We start from the raw sequence: 14,113 nt of genomic DNA on the forward strand, positions 1-14,113 counted from the left end.
TTCTTCTTTAAGAGGAGAAACATACAGTCAAGAAATGTCAGTTTTTTTTTCCCTGAATCGTATTTTCAGTAATTTCCTGATCGTTTTTTCCCCAATGTTTTTGATCACCAGCATTTTTATTAGTGTTTTTTGTGGCATGTTTTTTTTTTACTGTGGCATTTTTTTTTTTCCAACTCTATTCAGCAATAAAGAACCTGCTGGTGATTTTAAAGGCATAAACATGGGCAAAACACTCAAAAAGACACCTTAGGGTATGTTTCCACGTTCAGGAAACGCTGCGTTTTTGACGCTGCGTTGAGCAGCAGCGTCAAAAACGCAGCGTCCAGATGTTACAGCATAGTGGAGGGGATTTCATGAAATCCCGTCTCCACTATGCATTAAAAGACGCATGCGGCATACCCGCGAAAACGCACATGCGGCGCGTCTTTTAAGAACGCAGCATGTCCTTACAATGCTGAAACAACGCAAGAACAACGCAGGTGACCTGCCAGTGACCTCAGGTGCAGATTTGGTCAGGATTTTACCTGCATAAAATCCTGACCAAATCCTGATGCAATCCTGAATGTGGACACATACCCTAAGGCTTCATCCGGCCCTTCCCATTGACTTGTATTGTGCAGTATAGAGTGTCTACAAATCAGAAAACGCCAGAAGAATGTTCGCTTGGAAACTTTGGAAACCTAAAGGGGTTAAAACATGCTCAAAAAGACTGAACATATGCATAGCAATGCATTTTTACATAGAAAATGCATGTGTTTATTCTTTCGAGAGTTTTCCGGACACTTTTTCAGGAAGGTTTTGGAGTGCACACACCTGAAGAATACATTGTGTGCATACATAGTATAAAGCAAAAAGGGTAATATTTAAAAAATAAAGTAGTAATAACAAGAATCAATAAATGCACACATCTGGTGGGGAAAAAATAAGTACAGTAGTTTACTGGTAAAGTTAGTGATGAAGCACTATGACAAACTTGTGCGCCCACACAGTAGTGCAAAGGATAAGGTCAAAAAACTCCAACATGACAAGGTATTGACCCAGCCTTAGTACACATCACTACTGTGTCATGTGTACCCTCTGTATGTGGATGAACAGATCATAGTCACATGTATCATACAGTAACGATCACCTCTTGCTTTATTATAAGGGAGTCTAATGACTGTTTCCAGCCCTACAGACTGGCTACTACACAGGAGTAACGCCTATATACTCACAATGCTTTTAGTAATGGGAATAAAGACATTTGTCACACAAGTAGCAGAGCTGCTGTTAGACCCATGTGAAATTATACACTTAGGACTCAGAGTTGTCAGACCTGTTTTCCAAGATAGCCTAGCTCAACAGTAACCCATTCAGGAGGACATTCTTGAGGCTTTTTTGCTGACAGGGGTGTGTCAGTTCTCTTAACCCTTTAATCTGAGCGTTTCAAGAGGCTTCATGAGAGTTGAAGCATTGATAAAGATATATCCATAGCACAGGCAAAAAAAGTCCTATTACATATTTACACACTGATCAGATAAGGAGGGGGTATGCTGATGCAACAGAAGCATTTTATGAACTTGTATTGACTGTATTGGCCAGAACTTGTGTTCTATAAAGACAATTAAGACAACCTTCCAGACAATATGCAGCAGATACCTAATACCTATTTCTCATATTTAATTTTCAGTGCATTAACTTCCTAGTAAGCCAGTGATAGATGTGTGCCTTTACATAGCAGCCAATCAAAGGAGGAAAAGTGGGAGAGCAGCATGTTGAACCAATGATGAGAAAGGAGGCGTTTATTCAATGGTTTATTCTACTATAACGCTAAACATATGGTTTTAAGTTTGGTCGGGACAATTTTGTGACATTCAGTATTATGTTTATTATATTATTTCTTTACATTATACATATGTCACCTTAAAGTGTTTATTAGCCCCTTAACCCCTGGAGGTATTTTTGGCTTTGCGTTTTTGTTTTTCGCTACCCTTCTTCCCAGAGCCATAACTTTTTTAATTTTTCGTCAATATGGCCGTGTGAGGGCTTGTTTTTTGCGGGACGAGTTGTTCTTTTGAACGACATTATTGGTTTACCCATGTCGTTTACTAGAAAACGGGAAAAAAAATCCAAGTGCGGTGAAATTGCAAAAAAAGTGCAATCCCACACTTGTTTTTTGTTTGGCTTTTTTACTAGGTTCACTGAATGCTAAAACTGACCTGTTGTTATGATTCTCCAGGTCATTACAAATTCATAGACACCAACCATGTCTAGGTTCTTTTTTATATAAGTAGAGAAAAAAATTCAAAACTTTGTTAAAAATAAAAAAAAATTGGCGCCATTTTCCGATACCTGTAGTGTCTCATTTTTCGTGATCTTGGGTTGGGTGAGGGCTTATTTTTTGCAGGCCAAGCTGACATCTTTAACCCCTGTCTGCCATCGGACAGAGTAGTACGTCTGATGGCAATACCCAGCTTTGTTGTGGGCTCCGGCGGTGCCCGCAATAGGCGCGGGTGGAATCGTGATCCACCCACGCCTATTAACTAGTTAACTGCCGCTATCAAACTGACTTTGGCATCGATACCAAACATGTTTATGCTTGATTTTACTTTTTTTGTTTTATTTTGAATGGGGCGAAAGGGGGGTGATTTGAACGTCTATTTTTTTTAAAAAATTTTTTACTTTTAGCATGCTTCAATAGTATCCATGGGAGACCAGAAGCTGCCACAAGCCGATCGGCTCCGCTACATAGAGGTGATTATCAGACGCCTTTAGGCCGGTTTCACACATCAGTGGCTCCGGTACGTGAGGTGACAATTTCCTCACGTACCGGAGACACTGACTCATGTAGACACATTAAAATCAATGTGTCTCTGCACATGTCAGCGTGTTTTCACGGACCGTGTGTCCGTTTGGAAAACACGGAGACATGTCAGTGTTTGTGGGAACACACGGACCCATTAAAGTCAATGGGTCCGTGTAAAACACGTACCGCACATGGATGCTGTCCGTGTGCAGTGCAGGAGACAGCGCTACTGTAAGCGCTGTCCCTCCAGCTTGTGGTGCTGAAGCCCCATTCATTTCTTCTCTCCAGCAGCGTTCGCTGAAGAGAAGGAATGAAAAATATTTTTTTAATTTTAATTTTTTTTTGTTTTTAAAATAAAGTTCCCGGTAATCTCCCCCCTCCCACCCCCTGTGCGTGCGCCCGCTGGCATTAAAATACTTACCCAGCTCCCTCTGCGCTTCCATCCTCTCAGCGTCACAGCTCTTCCTGTATGAGCGGTCACGTGGTGCCGCACATTACAGTGATGAATATGCGGCTCCACCTCCCATAGGTGTGGAGCCGCATATTCATCACTGTAATAAGCGGCACCACGTGACCGCTCATACAGGAGAAGAGGAGACATCGCGGGAGCTAGGTGAGTATTTCTATGCAAGGGGCCGGGCGGCGCACGGGGGATGGGAGGCGGGAGCTCACCAGCAAACTTTATTTTTAACAAAAAAATAACAAAAAACTTGATCTTTCATCTCTTCTTTCCTGCAGGGGAGAAGAGATGAATGCCGGCTTCAGCACCACGCAGGGGGGACAGCGCTTAGTGTAGCGCTGTCTCTCCTGCATGGTTCGTGTGGTCCTCAGGCGGCACACGGATGCCGCACGTGTGCCACACTGATGTGCCACGTGAGCACACGGACAATTCCAGTACCGGAATTATCTGGACGTGTGGGACAGGCCTTAAAGGGAATCTGTCACCTCAAATTGGCGGGCTATGTAAATGCCCTGTGTCCGGTCGGCGGTGTTTTATCTTCTTTTTTCCACTCCAACCGTTCCCGCTGTCCGCAATATTTTCGTGAATTTAAGTAGGTGTCCTCCATAGTTCGCGCATGCACAATGCAATCTTGCCACGCGCAGTATGCTTTGCGCAACTGCGGGCAAAGACAAAAAGCATTACTGCGCATGTGCCAGCGCAATATGTCCCAGAAGACAGCAAAATACTTCCAAGACATAGCGCGCTGGCGCATGCGCAGTAATGCTTTTTGGCTTTGCCAGCAGTTGGGCAAAGCATACTGCGTGAGACAAGATTGCATTGCGCACGCGTGAACTATGGAGAACAGCTACTCAAATTCACGAAAATATTGCGGACATTGGGGAATGATGGGGTTGAGAAAAGATTAAAAACCACCCATCGGACCGGACACAGGGCATTTACGTAGCCCGCCAATTTGAGGTGACAGATTCCCTTTAAGTAGTAATTACTTGCTATGAGTGTTGACCACTAGTGGATGGATACCATGTTTTGGCATAGGTAGTTTTCCTTTTTGGATGCTGCCCTTCCCGTGGTTGTTCCTTCCCGGTGAAAGACCTGGCTATTTATTGCTTGCGTTGAGAAACACGTGATTGTGTCTCCGCGGCTTTTCTACATGCATTTGCATATTTCCCATAAGGGATGGGGGCAATGTTCTGGATCACTGCGTTGAGAAACACGTGATGGTGTCTCCGCAGTGTTGGATGTTTTGATTTCCCCGAGGTCATTCATCCTTATGTTTTATAGTCATATATTAACATAGACACACTATATTAAATACATGTACACACATTTAATGAATTAAAAAAGTTAGCGAGAGTGCTTCTTTAAGGAGAAATTTAAAATAAAAAATGAAGTTAAAACTTTTTGCTCAAAATGATCAACCAGAGACAATAAGGCACAGTATTTTACCTGAGGGGCTTCTAAATGGTTCTGAATAGCAATAAATACCACCATAGCTGTCTTGCAGCAACATCCTCCCTCCACCCAATTAAAATAATGTCTCTGGTGAATGATCAACCATTTTCATATGACCAGTTCATTAAAGGGAACCTGTCACCCCGTTTTTTTAAAGATTAGATAAAAATAGTGTGAAATAGGGGCAGAGCTGGGCTTTACATTAGTGCCTTTTTGGTGCCTTTATTCCCCCGTTAGGCCTCTTTCACACTTCAGTCTTTTGGCGTCAGTCACTACCGACATAGTGACGGATTGACGGATCCGTCACAATTGTTGCGAAAACGGTTCTAACGGATCCGTTTTTTTTGACGGATCCGTTACTTGGGGGTTGTCTGGGAGAAGTATCTACTTTTTGGAGCATGCGCAATTGAAAAAACGGATTGGGGCGACGGATCCGCCGAAAAAACGGTTGCGGCGGATCCGTCGCCCATAGGCAGCCATTCTATGGAATGGCGGACGCGACGGATCCGTCGCGATCCGCCATTTCGGCGTTGACAAAAAACGTTGCAATGTCCGTCTATTTTCAGAAAACGTCCGCCAAATTTCGACGGATCCGTCGCATGGCGGATGGAACGGACGACCATCCGTCACAATCCGTCACTAATGCAAGTCTATGGGAAAATAACGGATCCGTCAAAAAAAAATGACGGATCCGTTATTTGAGGAAAATGGCGGTTTTAGACTGATGCCAAATAACTGAAGTGTGAAAGAGGCCTTAGGCTGCCGAAATACCTTTGTGAACTGGCCGTTTTGTCCTGTCACTCAAGTTGGTTAGGTCGGATGGGCGTGGTCAAATAGCGGTTCCTCCCCCACCTCTTGCGTTTCCCTGCGCAATTTAGTCCCGCCGTTGGCGTTGTGTTTAGCGCCTGCGCAGTAACGTCTAATTTGGCGCCTGCGTATTATGCTTTGCCCAACTGTGGGCATAGCATAATTTACATCACTGCGCATGCGCGGGTCGTAACTAGTGTTGAGCATTCCGATACCGCAAGTATCGGGTATCGGCCGATACTTGCGGTATCGGAATTCCGATACGGAGTTCCGATACTTTTGTGGTATCGGGAATCGGTATCGGATCCATATTAATGTGTAAAATAAAGAATTAAAATAAAAAATATTGATATGCTCACCTCTCCGGAGGCCCCTGGACATCACCGCTGGTAACCGGCAGCCTTCTTTGTTTAAAATGAGCGCGTTTAGGGACTTCCATGATGTCACGGCTTCTGATTGGTCGCGTGCCGCTCATGTGACCGCCACGCGACCAATCAGAAGCCGCGACGTCATTCTCAGGTCCTAAACTCCTCATTCTAGGAATTTAGGACCTGAGAATTACGTCGCGGCTTCTGATTGGTCGCGTGGCGGTCACATGAGCGGCACGCGACCAATCAGAAGCCGCGACGTCATTCTCAGGTCCTAAACGCGCTCATTTTAAGCAAAGAAGGCTGCCGGTTACCAGCGGTGATGTCCAGGGGCCTCCGGAGAGGTAAGTATATCAATATTTTTTATTTTAATTCTTTATTTTACACATTAATATGGACTGGGTGCCCCGGAAGTGATCATATGGGCATAGTGTTTATCTGGATGCCGGTAAAATTTTCTCAGCCCGAACTGCGAGCGTAATTTTGGCACCAAACTTACGCTCGCAGTTCGGGCTGAGAAAATTTTACCGGCATCCAGATAAACACTATGCCCATATGATCACTTCCGGGGCACCCAGGCTAAAGTTACGACCTGCGCATGCGCAGTGATGTAAATTATGCTACGCCCACAGTTGGGCAAAGCATAATGCGCAGGCGCCAGAGGCGAATTCACTGCGCAACTGCTAAGAAAGAGCGCGATCTGTGCGATTCACAGATCGCGCTTATGACAGACACGCCGAGAAGCAGGGGGGAGGAACCGCTATTTGACCACGCCCATCCGACCTGACCAACTTGAGTGACAGGACAAAACGGCCAGTTCACAAAGGTATTTCGGCAGCCTAACGGGGGAATAAAGGCACCAAAAAGGCACTAATGTAAAGCCCAGCTCTGCCCCTATTTCACACTATTTTTATCTAATCTTTAAAAAACGGGGTGACAGGTTCCCTTTAAGGCTATGTGCACACGTTGCAGAATGGGGTGCAGAATTTTCTGCACAAAATCTACATCTCCTGGCAGAAACCGCAGGAGCGGTTTTTATGCGGATTTTGTGCGGTTTTCATGCGGAATTGATGCGGATTTTCTGCGTTTTTTTACCACTGCAGATTTCTATAATGGAAGGGTGCAGAAACCTTGCAGAGCCGCAGAAAAGAAGTGACATGCACTTCTTTTAAATCCGCAGCTTTTCCGCACAGCTTTTTTTTCCCATTGATTTACATTGTAATGTAAATCACAGTGCGGATCTGCAGCGTTTCTGCGTGGAAAAATCCGCTGCGGATCCGTACTAAATCCGCATCATGTGCACATAGCCTAAATGATGTTGCATGTAAAAAAAAATAAAAAATAAAAAAAAAAAATGACACAACCTACCTGTAAACCTAAGTGCTGAGGCCGCATTGTACCTTTCTCGATCACTGATGCAGTATATAGCTTATGGAAAGATTTGTATCAGATGCCATTTTCAGTAACCAATCACAATGTCACTTTCATTTTATAAGAACACTACCAAACTGAAAGCTTAATTTGTAAAATAACACAACTCAAGATTAGAACCCCCCCCCCAAAAAAAAATAAATAAATAAAAAAAAAATATTGAGCTTGTAATAAAAATGACACCACAAATGTAGAAACGTTTGTATCTATCACACAGCAAATAACTAACTTTCTTTGCTTTGCTAAAGGTTCACCAAAGTGGCTACAGCTGTAGGGGATACAAAAGGTGACATTTGTGCACAAGCCCTGGTGTCTGAGAGGCCCTCTGCCCCATAGTCAAGGGAATTATAAATAGCCCATGGAAAGCACAGACCCTATTAAGGATTTAGCACTGGGGCCGGGGGTCTTCACCTTAGGCCGGGGACACACACAACGTATAAAAAAACGGTCCGTTTTTGACGGACGAGAATCGCACAAATGTTACCAAAACAGTGATCCGTGTGCAGTGCGAGGATGCGATTTTCTCGCATTAAATGATCCGTGTGACATCCGTATGGCATCCGTATGGTGAGATTTTCTCACACACTTGCAAAATGAGCAAATAATGGCTGAGCCTTTCATGTCACCTGCCCAATGCCTGAGAATTTCTCGCAAGTCACACTGATGGTCCGTGTGCTGTGCTATTTTTTCTCACCCCCATAGACTTTTATTAGCGATTCTCGGCCGAGAAACGCTGACAATCGCAGCATGCTGCGATTTCACTCGGATCCTGAATACGGCCGAGAAAATATCGGATGATGGGAGCTGCCCCATAGATTAACATTGGGACGAGTGCTATGCAATTTTTTATCGCATTGCACTCGTCCGTATTACGGTCTAGTGTGACCCCGGCCTTACACTTAGATCCACTACAGAACCTTTTTATGTTTTTTATAGTGTTGCCAAGTGGAGTAAATATTGCAGTGTTTTCTATCTGCTGTGCGATCTGTTCCTTGCTCAGGGTGTTCAGTGCTGACAATGAGTCTGTCTGCACTGTGCATGTATTGGATGGAGGCAGTGGTGCCACAGTCTGCCAGCCTGGGCCTGCAAGTCCCTTCCCCCGCAGCTTATTACAAGTTGCCAGCGCACAGACCGCCCCTGACAGTCACAAGTGCCCGGACTGGCTGATCTGCACTCAGCCCTGCAATCCCATTGGCTGTGTCAGACATCAATCAACAAACTTACTTGACTGAAAGGAGAGAAGAAGCTTTAGAGCTCATTAACCACTTCAGTCCCTGACAGCTTTACTCCATACATGAAAGAAAAAGGCGACATAAACTAATAACAGAAAAAATAACTAATGTCTTGAAAGAAGACCTCAATGACAATCTAAGAGCACGATACACAGGCCTGAGCCAATGTCTACTGCTTGTAAACATAGCTGGGCATAATAAATGAGTGCAACCATATGCCACATATACAGGAAAGATTGCAGATGCTGAAAATTAACAACATGGTGAAGCCACAACAAAACTTTCTGCAAATCCAGCAGCTCTGAAATAGCTATGGTAATGACAAGTGCATATCGGTCTCCCATGGGGGGCTCCAAATCTAAAGCATTTATTTAAGACACTGTCACAGCACTGCAAATATGGAGAATGGAGAGAAGGATCACACATTCAGCAGCTACAAATCCAATAGCACCTTGTGCAGCCACAGCACCCTGCCTGGAAATGAATCATCTCTATGTTTTATGTAGAAGTAATATTACAAAATTATAATGTGTGCAAAAAAAATGTAAAGCGCTGCGGAATATGTTAGCGCTATATAAAAATAAAGGTTATTATTATTAAAACACAAGTGCATCTGTTCCCCCATCCATTGCAGTCCTCCCAGTGTGTGCCCACTGAGATCACTGCTATTTTGGAAGCTTTTAGCTCCTGTTGTAAATAGCCACCTGTCAGCTGGGCTCTGCTGCCCAGCCATCCTACCCAGCAGCCCCATCACACTGGAACATTGCTGCACAACCATCCTGCCCAGCAGCCCCATCACACTGGATCATTGCTGCCCCACCATCCTGCCCAGCAGCCCCATCAGACTGGAACATTGCTGCCCCACCATCCTGCCCAGCAGCCCCATCAGACTGGATCATTGCTGCCCAACCATCCTGCCAAGCAGCCCCATCACACTGGAAGATTGCTGTCCCACCATCCTGCCCAGCGGCCCCATCAGACTGGATCATTGCTGCCCAACCATCCTGCCCAGCAGCCCCATCACACTGGATCATTGCTGCCCCACCATCCTGGAACATTGCTGCCCATCCATCCTGCCCAGCAGCCCCATCACACTGGATCATTGCTGCCCCACCATCCTGCCCAGCAGCCCCATCAGACTGGATCATTGCTGCCCATCCATCCTGCCCAGCAGCCCCATCACACTGGATCATTGCTGCCCCACCATCCTGCCCAGCAGCCCCATCACTCTGGAAGATTGCTGCCCATCCATCCTGCCCAGCAGCTCCATCACACTGAATCATTGCTGCCCCACCATCCTGCCCAGCAGCCCCATCAGACTGGATCATTGCTGCCCATCCATCCTGCCCAGCAGCCCCATCACACTGGAAGATTGCTGCCCATCCATCCTGCCCAGCAGCTCCATCACACTGAATCATTGCTGCCCCACCATCCTGCCCAGCAGCCCCATCAGACTGGATCATTGCTGCCCAACTATCCTGCCCAGCAGCCCCATCACACTGGATCATTGCTGCCCAACCATCCTGCCCAGCAGCCCCATCACTCTGGAAGATTGCTGCCCATCCATCCTGCCCAGCAGCTCCATCACACTGAATCATTGCTGCCCCACCATCCTGCCCAGCAGCCCCATCAGACTGGATCATTGCTGCCCATCCATCCTGCCCAGCAGCCCCATCACACTGGAAGATTGCTGCCCATCCATCCTGCCCAGGAGCCCCATCACACTGAATCATTGCTGCCCCACCATCCTGCCCAGCAGCCCCATCAGACTGGATCATTGCTGCCCAACTATCCTGCCCAGCAGCCCCATCACACTGGATCATTGCTGCCCCACCATCCTGCCCAGCAGCCCCATCACACTGAATCATTGCTGCCCCACCATCCTGCCCAGCAGCCCCATCAGACTGGATCATTGCTGCCCAACCATCCTGCCCAGCAGCCCCATCAGACTGGATCATTGCTGCCCAACCATCCTGCCCAGCAGCCCCATCACACTGGATCATTGCTGCCCAACCATCCTGCCCAGCAGCCCCATCAGACTGGATCATTGCTGCCCAACCATCCTGCCCAGCAGCCCCATCAGACTGGATCATTGCTGCCCTTCACTACAAAGCCTGAATGATCTAATCAGTAACATAGTCAATACCATTTAATGACTAACTGAAAATCTATCCAACCATGTGGACTCTCAATTTTGATTATTTTTCTGTCTACTGGCCAACACGGTACAGAGACAGATTTTTCCTGTTCTCTAAGCAGTGTAATGATTACCTGCACCAGTCCATACTTCCTATTGTGGAGATGTTCAGCTGCACATATGAAGATCTGCCAGAGCAGCCTGCCAGGCAAGAGGCACGATCATCGAGCTTAAATCCAAAAGCGAAATTAAAACTTCACCCCAAATTAAAGCTTCCTAACAGCCTGGCTCTAGAGCAGTGTATTTGGTAACTGCCCGCTTCCTGTGCTTGCAGTAAATGTGGACGTCGCTGGGAGCCAAGGAGCAGCAAACTGGAACAGATCAGGTTGGTATTTAATGGTTTCCCAAATGGAAGTGGCGCTGCCGATCAGAGCTCCGAGAGGGCGAGGTGCGCTCTAAAATGCAAGTTACATACCAGTAGTAAATGATCGCAGGATCAAAACTAAAAGTGACGGCTCCAGATCGAAAGCAAAACAAGGAGAGGAAAGTGAGAGAGCTCAGGCAGAAGAGTCCCCCCTCCCAGGATGTGTTTGTTTCATGTTTGCTCAGCACAAGGACAGGGAGGGGAGGATCTGGCTGTACTGCAGCTTTCTCATTGGCGAGACCGCCCCCCAGCTCAGCCATTCTCGGAAAAAGGCAATTTCATTTTCACTTCCCTATGTACTGAGCACGTCACAGCCAGAGACTGGAAGCTATGATGATGCTCTATGCTCAGCGTACAGAGCGTAGGGCTGCAGAAGGCCCCAGAGGACGCCGCCTTCATGGATCCGACTTCACGGCTTTCTGTAAATACAAAAACACTTCCAGATTGCATCACATCTTCAAGGAGATATCAAGTGGTAACCTAAAACAAGCCGTTTAAAACAGTCAGCAACAAAACATAAATATTAAAACAGTATAACTTGGTGAAAGAAGAGTGTTACACTCCTGTCCCAAGTATCTCGGAATTCGCTCCCTTCTCCTGGGTTCGCTGCTCCCTGTTGTGCTTCGGGTTATGCAGGGTCTGTGATATCATTTCCCTAGACCTATTTAGGCTGGGGTCACATTGCGTTCCTGGCGTCCATTAGACAGACTACGTTACGCCGCGGCATAATGCGGTGTAACGCAGTCCGTTAATGCCGCCATTGAATCCGGCACTTGCGTAACAGCAGCCCGTTAACGTATGTGTTGAACGGGCTGCTGTTAACGCAATGTGAACCCGGCCTTAAAGGGAACCTGTCACCACTTTCATGTTCTACCAGCTAAAAATATCATTTTAGCTGGTAGGACAGAAAAGTGGAGACAGGTTCCCTTTAAGGCCCATTAACCCCTTAACGACCAATGATGGATATATTCGTTATTGGACGCCTCCCCCTGTTTGGTGCAGGCTCCGGCAATGAATCTGCACCTTTTTCGATACATGACAGCTGATCTAATCAGCTGTCATGTGCCCCTAACAGCCGTGGAAAGAATCGCGATCCTCCAGCGGCTGCTAACCCATTAAATGTGTCTGTCAAACGCTGACAGCGGCATTTAAGGGTATGTTTCCACGTTCAGGAAACGCTGCGTTAAACCGCAGCGTCAAAAACGCAGCGTCCAGATGTTACAGCATAGTGGAGGGGATTTCATGAAATCCCGTCTCCACTATGCATTAAAAGACGCATGCGGCATACCCGCGGAAACGCACATGCGGCGCGTCTTTTAAGAACGCAGCATGTCCTTACATTGCAGAAACAACACAAGGACAGCGCAGGCGACCTGCCAGTGACCTCAGGTGAAGATTTGGTCAGGATTTTACCTGCATAAAATCCTGACCAAATCCTGATGCAATCCTGAACGTGGACACATACCCTTACATGCACTTCCGGCAATTGCGAGATAAATCCGCCCATTGGTGTCCCCGTCACGTGATCGCGGGTCACCAATGGGTTGGCATGACAACCAGGGCTGGTTTTAGGCCAAGTGGGGCCCTAGGCAAAGTTCAAAATGGGGCCCCAAATGCTAACATATTGCACATCACACAGAAGCATTTCTGTTGTATTTACATGAGCTGAGTTCAGGCCGCTAAATGAGTGTGATCGACAATATTGACGTCGTTCAACGCTTGTTTCCCAGCCTCTTTACACCGGCTGAAGAATAATGATGGGGACAGAATGATCACTAGTAGATCACTAACAGATCACCATACAGTATCATGTTATCAGCAGCACATCTACAGTTCACACCGGCGATGTGCTGCTGAGAACAATGATTGTTGTTCCAGCATAAACAATTCAATCACTTGATGAATATGCAGCATTTTACTTGTTTAGTATAATACACCCCACAGTCCTCCACATATTATAATGTGCCCCATAGTCCTCCATATAGTATAATACACTTCTGAGTCCACCATATAGTATTATACACTTCCCATAGTCTTCCATATAGTATAATACACTCCTCATAGCCCTTCATATATTAAAATACACTGCTGTCCTCCACATAGTATAATACACTCCTCATAGTCCTCCATATAGTATAATGCACCACCATAGTCATCCATGTGGTACAATTAATTTCCCATAGTATAATGCACCCCATAGTTTTTTCATATAGTATAATGTATTCCCCATAGTCCTCAATACAGTATAATGCAGCCCACATATAGTATAATGCAGCCACCACCCCACAGAGTATAATGCAGCCACCCCACAGAGTATAATGTAACCCCCCATAGAATATAATGCAGCCCCCCTCATATAGTTTAATGTAGCCCCCTCATAGAGTATGATGCAATCACCCCTCATAGAATATAAATATAATACAGCCCCCCATAGAATATAATGTAGCCCCGAATAGATTGGAATACAGCCCACCCCCTCATAGAATATAATGTAGCCCCATCAAAGAGTATGATGCAATCATCCCTCATAAAATCTAATACAGCCCCCCATAGAATACAACGTAGCCCACCATAGAATATAATACAGCCCACCTTCCCATAGTATATAATGTAGCCCCCCATAGAATATAATGCAGCCCCCTATAGTAGATAACACAGCCTCCCCCATAGAATATAACGTACCCCCATAGTATATAACAAAGCCACATAGTATAACACCGCCTCTCCCATAGAATATAATATACCCCCCAATAGTATATAACACAGCCTCCTCCACAGAATATAATATACCCCCCATAGTATATAACACAGCCTCCCCCATAGAATATAATTGAAATGGGGTCTACCAAGTTGGGGTACCTCTTTCAGTACCATCCCGTGTTTCAGGAGGTCCACTCTGCTTTGGCTGGAGTCTGAATGAAGGACGCTGGCTGGAATTCCTTGGTTACCTGGGAGCATATAAAATATCACTGCTTCTCCACGTATTTCCAGTCTGACAACACTTTATTCACAGG

At 46.0% G+C, this 14,113-nt stretch overlaps 1 protein-coding gene across 2 annotated transcripts in view; it reads right to left on the bottom strand.

Annotated features, from left to right (window-relative positions):
- The window catches only part of IRF2 (interferon regulatory factor 2), a 115,589-nt gene extending 104,302 nt beyond the window's left edge, over positions 1-11,287 (bottom strand). The window contains exon 1 of one of the 2 annotated variants that reach the window (XM_069744293.1): positions 11,151-11,287. The gene's annotated coding sequence lies outside the window, so the exon portion shown is untranslated. Of the gene's footprint in view, positions 1-10,809 lie in introns of both variants that reach the window. The other variant, XM_069744294.1, reaches the window with a different exon arrangement.
- Between the last annotated feature and the right edge of the window lie 2,826 nt (positions 11,288-14,113).

Source organism: Ranitomeya imitator, chromosome 1, assembly GCF_032444005.1.
Source record: "Ranitomeya imitator isolate aRanImi1 chromosome 1, aRanImi1.pri, whole genome shotgun sequence".
Classification (NCBI taxonomy): domain Eukaryota; kingdom Metazoa; phylum Chordata; class Amphibia; order Anura; family Dendrobatidae; genus Ranitomeya; species Ranitomeya imitator.